Source organism: Fistularia commersonii, chromosome 3 (genome assembly GCF_037954325.1).
Source record: "Fistularia commersonii isolate RoL2024-O1a breed Wild chromosome 3, RoL_Fcom_v1.0, whole genome shotgun sequence".
In the NCBI taxonomy this organism is placed as follows: Eukaryota; Metazoa; Chordata; class Actinopteri; order Syngnathiformes; family Fistulariidae; genus Fistularia; species Fistularia commersonii.
Window position 1 is genome coordinate 25,931,558 of NC_141286.1, and position 8,616 is coordinate 25,940,173.

The following is an 8,616-nucleotide window of genomic DNA, read 5'->3' on the forward strand; positions in this document are numbered from 1 at the left end:
GTGTTTCATTCAGGGAGAAACGGTGACGTGATACTTAAACCCTGAAAAGGCCGGCGGGGGGGGAATCTTTCCCCGAGATCCCATTCAGCTGCGGCGGCGGCGGCGGTGGCGTCGTCCGCAGCTTAGCCTTAAATCAACCGATCAATTCTTTTGTTTCCTCCGAGGACGAGTGAATGTCTGGCCCGCGGCGATCTCTGCCGCGCTCGGCCTGTTAAGACGCCGCTTTGTCTTGTCACGAGGCCGTTACGGAGCCGCCTCGTCTCGCCGAGAGCTCCGGCGCCGCAAAAAAAAACCCCAAAAAAACGCCGGTGCTTTATCTCCCCTTCGCCGAGCCGCGTTTAAAAAAAGGAAAAAAAAATAAAGGTGTTAATTTACGGCGTCAACTCACATCGGATTGCGCCGTTCGGCGGAAAAAACGGAAAGGAAACAAAAGCTACCTGCTTCCTCCCGCCACCTTCTGGGGTGAGGATGATGAAGATGCACGCTTCGGTTTTGACACCCCGCCTCCGAAAAAACCTGAATTGGCTTGAGAGAAAAGAATATTCACTCCTTGTTTTGACCCGCTCTCACAACAACAAACTATAAATAAGTTAGCGCGGCGAGGCCTTGCACCAACACGAACCTTGAATACTGAATTATTCAAGGGGAACGGCGGCGGCGGCCAAAAAACACTGATTCTAAAAAAAAAAAAAAAGGCAAAGTGTGATACGCCTCTCATCATCTGAGCGAGCCGAGACCTTGGCAGCCCGTGAGAAGGTACCGGAAAGCCGAGAGCGCCATCGGGGGGGGGGGGTTCTCTCTCGCCGCAACGGCGCCCCCTTCAGGACGACGTTCACGCTTCTCCGATCAGAACCACCAGAACCAGAAGTTACGATCCAGCCGCTTCTCCAGCTGGAGAAAGATGGTTCCTCCTCCATCCTGATGTTCTACATGCCTCCCAGTCTTTTGCATTTATTCTAATCTTATCTCTCCCAGGCTCTCCACCATGTGGACCCTGTGATTGACAGGTGACTCACCTGTCGGGTTTGGCTCCGCCCCTCACCCGTGATTGGCTCCCGCAGCCTCGCCCTGATGTTTGCAGAAGATGAATCTGCAGCAATGCTGTTTTCTTAAGACTGAGCAACAAACCCTGACAGCGGGTTTAGCAGTAAACTGTCATTTGAGCGCACCTGAATGTAAGCTATACCAGTTAAAAATAACTAAATAAATCTATGTGTGCACATCTAGGCCGCATTTGTCTATAAATGGCAGGTTGTAACATGAGATATTTACACAGAAGCATTTTTTTAACAACTAAATACATACCGGGTAACATCCACTAATGCTTTTTTAACACAAGGAAAAGCCCATCCATCCATTTTCTATCCTCGCTTTGTCCTCCTCCAGCTGACCGCTATCTTGGTCTTCCTCCTGCGCACTAAAACCGTTAAACTTCTGAGATGTCAGAATCGAACGCAATCAGAATTTCACATTCTGATGTGACGAGTCTTCATGTTTTGGTGGCGTGAAGCTCGCTCGCCCCCAAAATCCACCAGTAAGCTGCATCGTTGTTTAAACCTCAGTGTTCAAAGCGTTTGGAAAAAAAAAGGAGCGGTTTATAATCCGGAAATGGCGATAATTTAGTTATTTTCCATTCATTTATTCCTTATCTATTCCACTCATCCTGCAGAGCGTGAAGGAGTGAGTTGTTGTTTCTCTTTATAACAATAAATGAGAGGGTGAGTGGTTGCATGTTTCTATATGAGGCCCTGTGATTGGTCCAGGATGAGCCCCGCCTCTCACCAAGGACAGCTGTGATTGGCTCCGACCCAGAGAGCAGGAAACGCGGTGTAGATAACGAACGAAAGAACAATTGTAGGATCCATCGGAGCGCTGCGCTCAGTGCTGCCCCCTGTTGGAGAGTAATAAAACTGCGACGGAGATGGAAACTACTTCTTCTCCCGAATCGTGACGTCACGCTAGTATTTCGTTCATCTCACATCATCGTAGGAAAGCGAGAGGCATCTTCTCGATTCCTCTGAACGTCCAGCACGAGCGCAGAAATGGACGATAAAGCTTTTTTAGTTGTATTTCCCTGAGTGAATAGTTGCACGTGGAAACATGACGGGAATTTAACGGCTGTGAATGAGAGGGTGAACGTTTTTATGGCTCCACGTGACACAAATCAAAGCATCTGTTGGCTTTTTCCTTCTTCCTCCTGCGCTCTGAAGTCGTTTTCGGCCTCAGGATTTCACGATGTGACGAAGCTAAATGTTTTACCCCCCAAAAAAAATCCATAAATTAGCCGCACTGTTGTTTAAGCTGCAGTGTGGAAAAAAGTAGCGTCTTCCACTCACAAACAAATGAATGAATATTATCATGTTGGATTCATTCAGGGGGAGGTTTCCGTCTCCCGTCCATTCCCTTGGACCGTGATCTTCTCCCGGAGAGCCTGGGCTCCTGCGGGGGGACGATGTGGAGAACGGAAGCCCTTTGTTAACACCGACTTGATCCCGGCGTCGGCACATCCGAGGGAATAAAGTGTTCAGCCGTACAAAAAGAGGAGAGCCCGGATCCGCTCTCCTCGTCTCACTTTCTGTGTTAAACCTCCAGACTTCAGACCCCGCCGAAGAAGACCTCCCAGGGCAGACCCCGGCATGAATAATAGATTCTCCACCCAAAGGAGAAAAGCGGGTGGGAAGAAGGAGGGCGAGGGGGGGGGCAAAAGGAACGGATGAAGCTATTAAAAAAAAAAAAAAAAAAGATGGATTCCAAACTAAAAAAAATGTGTCTTTTAAAACTCAATCGAACACGACGGCGGGAATTTCCACTGGAAAAGACGGGATGGGTCCCTCCCGAGCTCCTTATTTAGCTGCGTTTTCAAAAAGCTATCGATTAGCGGCGATGTGAGCGTTCGGGCTCCCGACCATCACAGATTCCATATTTATCGCTGATATCCAGCTGAATGAGACCAGCAGATGTGGAAATGGGTTTTTAGAATCGATGCGGCCTTAAGTTGCAGTAAACATGGTGTAACCGGTGCGGCGAGGTTGCGCAGCGCTGAACGCTTCGGTTGTTGAATTGCTTCCTGCGTGGAGCCTCAATGTTCTCCTCGTATCTGCATGGGGTTCCTCCAGGGTTCCTCCCGCAGTCCAAAGGATTGGAGACCCTGCACTAACCACATGTAGGAACGAGAGGGCGATACTTGTATGTCCGTATGAATGAGAGTGAACATGTATGCTCGCTGTGAAACGGTGGTGAGATGTGTTGGGGTAACTGAGAAGTTCAAGGTGGAGGTGGGGCTTCATCAGGGATCTCCTCTGAACCACCTCTTGTTTGCACTGGTGATGGACAGGCTGACAGATGAGGTTAGTAAGGAATCTCCATGGATCGTGATGTTTGCAGATGACATTGTGATCTGTAGTGAGAGAAGGGAGAAGGTTTGAGGAGCATCTCGAGAGGTGGAGGTAGGCTCTGGAAAGGAGAGGAATGAAGGTTGGTCACAGCAAGACAGAATATATGTGTGAATGAGAGGAACCAGGGTGGAACGGTGAGGCTACAGGGAGTGGAGATCAAGAAGGTGGAGGATTTTAGGTACTTTGGGTGAACAGTCTACGGCTGGAAACGAGGTGAAGAGACGGGTTCAAGCAGGTTGGAATGGGTGGAGAAAAGGGCCAGGGATACGAAGAGATAGAAGAACATCAACCAGAATGAAAGGAAAGGTGGAGGAGACACTGGTGAGATGATCTACAAACATCTACAATGACCAAAAGACAGGAGGCAGAGCTGGAGGTCACAGAGATGAAGATGTTGAGGTTCTCTTTGGGAGCGACCAAGATGGAAAGGATCAGGAATGAGTCCATCATGTTAGATGTTTTGGAGAGAAGGTCAGAGATGGTTGGGTCACGGACAGAGGAGGGAGAGTGAAGATATTGGTAGAAGGATGCTGGAATTGGAGGCCTAGAGGAAGACCAGAGAGAAGATTGATGGAGGACGTGGGAACCAATGGAAACTGGGCTACTGAAGGTCAAAGAAGGAGAGGTGGAAGCCGTGTTCAGAAGATTTATGGACGTAGTGAGAGAGGATGTGAAGGTAGTTGGAGTGAGAGAGGAGGATCCAGAGAACAGGGTTAGATGGAGAAGGTTGATTCGCTGTGGAGACCCTGAAGGAAAAAGCCCAAAGGAGAAGAAGAAGAACGAGAGTGAATGGTTGAATGTCTAAATGACGTTGAATGAGAGGGCGACTGGTTGTCGGTCTCTATATGTGGTCATGTGATCGAGCAGTCCAGGAGGAAGCTCTCATCTCGTCCAATCACAGCAGGGATAGTCTCCAGCTGAACTGATCATGAATGAACGTTATGACCTGAGATGATTACGTTCTCCTGCTTCACAGCAACAACCTTCTCAACGGGATCCAGTGGGCGACACCATCAGCCGCCATGTTTGTTATCGTCCGAAACAGAACTTGGAAGTGAACTCCGAACTCTGCGGCGCCCTCTAGTGGACGCAACCTTGACGCCATCGGACCGGAGAACGTCACCCAACTCGGACCTGTTGTCCTTCACCCTCCTCACCGCCGCCCGTTGGAGAGGCTCCAGGTTCGGTCCCGCTGCCGAGAGAGCTTTATTTCATTCTTGTCACTGCTGTTGTCATTGTTTATGTTGCCGTTTTTGTTTTGATCGTCTATATTTCACCCTCACTGTCTTTTGTTTTTTTTCATTGTCTTCCCCATTCTTATCCTTGATGTTGTTATTGTTCTCTCTGCTGTCTATTTATTTGGTGATGTCTTTGTTGTCTATCTATTTATATTTATATTTACAAAACAATTTCCCCTACGGGGATCAATAAGGTTTATCTTATCTTATCTCATCTCATCTTATCTCATCTTATCTTATCTTATCTTATCTTATCTTATCTTATCTTATCTTATCTTATCTTATCTTTACATTAATGTTCTTAGAACCTCCATAAACGCTAGAAATGTGTTCAGCTAAAGATCAACTTTATGCAAAAAGCTAAAAGTGTTTTTTTATTAGTGTTATATGATAGCAGAGTTCAACAAACACTCTTGTGTAAACTCTCCAACTGAAAACAACTTACCTTTTCTGGCAAATTTGTGGGATTAAATTAAATTAAATTAGTTTATTTCAAAAGGGGACAATGCAATTCCATAAAACACATGAATAAAACATGAATAAAAAAAACAAAATTAACCAAAGAGTCTTTTTTTCATCAATATCCCCCAGGCCATGATGTCAAAATAGCAATAAAATGGACAAAGTCATACATTGTTGGACACAACAACGACACAAATATAACAAATAAAATATAAATATATATCTTATCTTATCTTATCTTATCTTATCTTATCTTATATCATCTTATCCTTACATCAATGATCTCAGAACCTTCACAAACGCTAGAAAAGTGTTCAGCTAAAGATCAACTTTATGCAAAAAGCGAAAAGAGTTTTTTATATATAAATTTATATACATAAATATATATCTTATCTTATCTTATCTTATCTTATCTTATCTTATCTTATCTGCTGCATGATTGGCAGCCTTGAGTTTGAATCCTGCTTGGTAAGCGTGTCTCTGATCCGGTGCTGTTTTTGGGGCTCCTCGTCCACACAAATGTAGGGTAACATTATATCGAAGCGTATTTCTTCCTGGAGGTTTGTTGGTTACCCACCGGCGAGACGCAGTCGCTCAACTTCAGGCGGTCGACTTGATGATTAGATAACGGCGGCGGCGACGATGCAGAAAGTCGACGCCTCCCGCTCCCCTCCTCTCTGCACCTTCAAAACTTGCTATTCTCTCCGTCTCCTTGTTGCTGGATGACTTTCTCTTTCCCTTCCTCTGTGTCTATGTATCTGGCTGTCATGCAGCAACCCCCCCCCCCCTTCCAGCCTCCACCATACCTCCGCCGCCCCCCCCACCGCCCCTCCATCCCTCCATCCCCCCAGACTCAGCCTTTGATCTTGCAGGCCTTGCACAGAGGTAGACGGCGATGCAGCATGGCTCCTCTCCACCTATTAATGCGTTAACTCTTGCGCCGCCACGTGTAAAACATCATCTCCCTGCACCCTCCAACATGTGTGTGAGTGTGTGTTGTTTTTTTTTTACCTTCGGGGTTGGTTTCGCTGACGGAGCGAGGATGAATGAACGAGTGAAAATCGATTGCAAAAACTAGCGGCGTCTCATCAGAGCCTCCGACGGTGTCGTTGGCGCTTCCGATGGCGGATCTGCAGGAACGTCCGCCGCCGCCGAGGGGAAAATGCCGGAGGAGGTTTAACAAGAAGCCTACAGGTTTGTTTGTCGCGTTCTTCAACGGGATTGAGATTGAACGGAGTCACGAGCACGCCGGGACTGAGCTCCGACGTCCAGGAGATGAAAAACATCATGCATTCATTCTTTAAACTGCTTGCTGGACCCGCAAATATCAGAAATATGAAGCTGTAAATCCGTTTCATGCACTGATTGTAGTTTCACTCTTTTATTTTGAAAGGGTCTGTCATTCCTCCAGACCAGAGGAGGGCAATTCATTTTTACAAAAAGCCACCGGAGAAACCTGAATGGCGCCGTGATAACTCAATATTAATTGTCTCCCGTCGTAAAAGGCAGCATGACATATCCTGATTAGCTGCTGCTGGTTATCACAATAATAAAATGATAAACAATACAAACAAAATCAGTCATTTTCAATCAAATCAATCCCTGTTGTCTATTTTCACCCCTACTGTCTTTTCCTTGTTGTTGTTGTTATTGTTGTGTTTCTCTCTGCTGTCTTTTTATTTGTGGAAGCCTTTTGCTATTTTCTAATTGTCTTCTAATTATTTATTTAGTTTTATATTCATATTTATTGACACTATAACTCTTATCTTATCTTATCTTATCTTATCTTATCTTATCTTATCTTATCTTATCTTATCTTATCTTATCTTATCATTATATGAATGTTCTTAGAACTTCCATAAATGCTAGAAATGTGTTCAGCTAAAGATCAACTTTATGCAAAAAGCTAAAAGTGTTTTTTTTATTAGTGTTATATGATAGCAGAGTTCAACAAACACTCCTTTGTAAACTGTCTGACTGAAAACAACCTATTTTTTCTGGCAATTTTGTGGGATTGAATTCAATTAAATTAGTTTATTTCAAAAGGGGACAATGCAATTTCCAAAAACACGTGAATAAAACATGAAAAACAAAAGCCAGAATTAGCGAACCAGGGTTTTTTTCATCTATATCCCCCGGCCATGATGTCAAAATGGCAATTAAATGTACAAAGACGTACATTGTTGGACACAACAGCAACACAAATATAACAAATAAAACATAATATTTACAAAATATACAGTGAGCGGACATATGGACAGGCTTTAGCGTGTGCATGTAAATGTTTTCGCGATGTGTAAGTTTCTTGAAAGCTGCATTTCTTGAATAAAAACACAGTGGCTTCATCGGACACCGCTTTACTTTTGACTTCTGTAAATAAATACAAAAAAAAAATATATATATATATATATAGGGAAGGTCATGGAGGTCTGGAATCAAAATGAAAGTGTAAAAACACACATCAGGCTGATCCAGTCTTGATGTAAAGTCTTTAAAACATGTCAAAATGAATCAGCGTTGCTTCGTAAGTGGACAGTTTGCGTGACTGACTTGGAGTTACATCGTGTTGTTTAAGTGTTCCCTTTATTTTTTGGCTTTTATTTTAGGATATTTGGCTTTTATTTTTCAGGCGTCTGAATTTACGTCATACATGTACACATACGTGTCCTCATGTAAAAAACAAAGCAAAATGCATTATTTTCTTATTTAAAGCGACGCACTTGTATAACATTGACGGAATCATTTTTTGGGGGTTCATGTTGTGATTGCGCTTACAGCCAAAGGCGTCGGATGTGGACGTTTCACCAGATTTAACCAAAAAGTAGCGCGAGGGGATCAAGAATGTTAGTGTGATTGTTTTATTTTTTTAATCTAGTTGCCAAGTGTTGGTTGTCCCCGGGGGTAATACGCGCAACCGTGCGCTCTCTCAATAATCAATAGAGATGATTAAAAAAACATCTAGCCGTAGCCGCTAGCCTTACAGATGCCGCTTTATTATGAATTCTAATGATAAAGATGGGGTTTCATTTGAAGATAATCTGAAAGACGAGGCTGCTTCCGTCTGATCTCTCTCCATCAGTCGGGCTTCTGATTTTTTTTTTCCTTTTTATTTTATTTTTTTTTTTCGGTACTACCCTGATGGCTATTCATCAATCTGTCTCTGCAGGAGTGATGGCTTAATTACCATTCCTCGCGCTCGGGCTTCAAAAGTGATCAAAATGGAGCGAGAGTTAGACACCGTGTCAGAAAAAAAAAAAAAAAAAAAAAGACTTTTCATTTTCTCTCCCCTCCGTCCGTCGGAGTTCACTCGGCTCGGGAGTGAATTGTGACGCCGGTAATTTAAGAGGTTTTTTGCCGCCGGGGCCGGAGCCGGGGCCCGGGAATCGATTTGGCGCTTAATGACCACGGAGGGGGGAAACGTCCGCGTCCCCGGTTTTAGGGAATCAATGAGCTGTAAATCCTGGTTCTTTAAACAAAAAGCACCTGCTGATCCGAGCCGTTCTGTGCGACCGTCAGCCGCT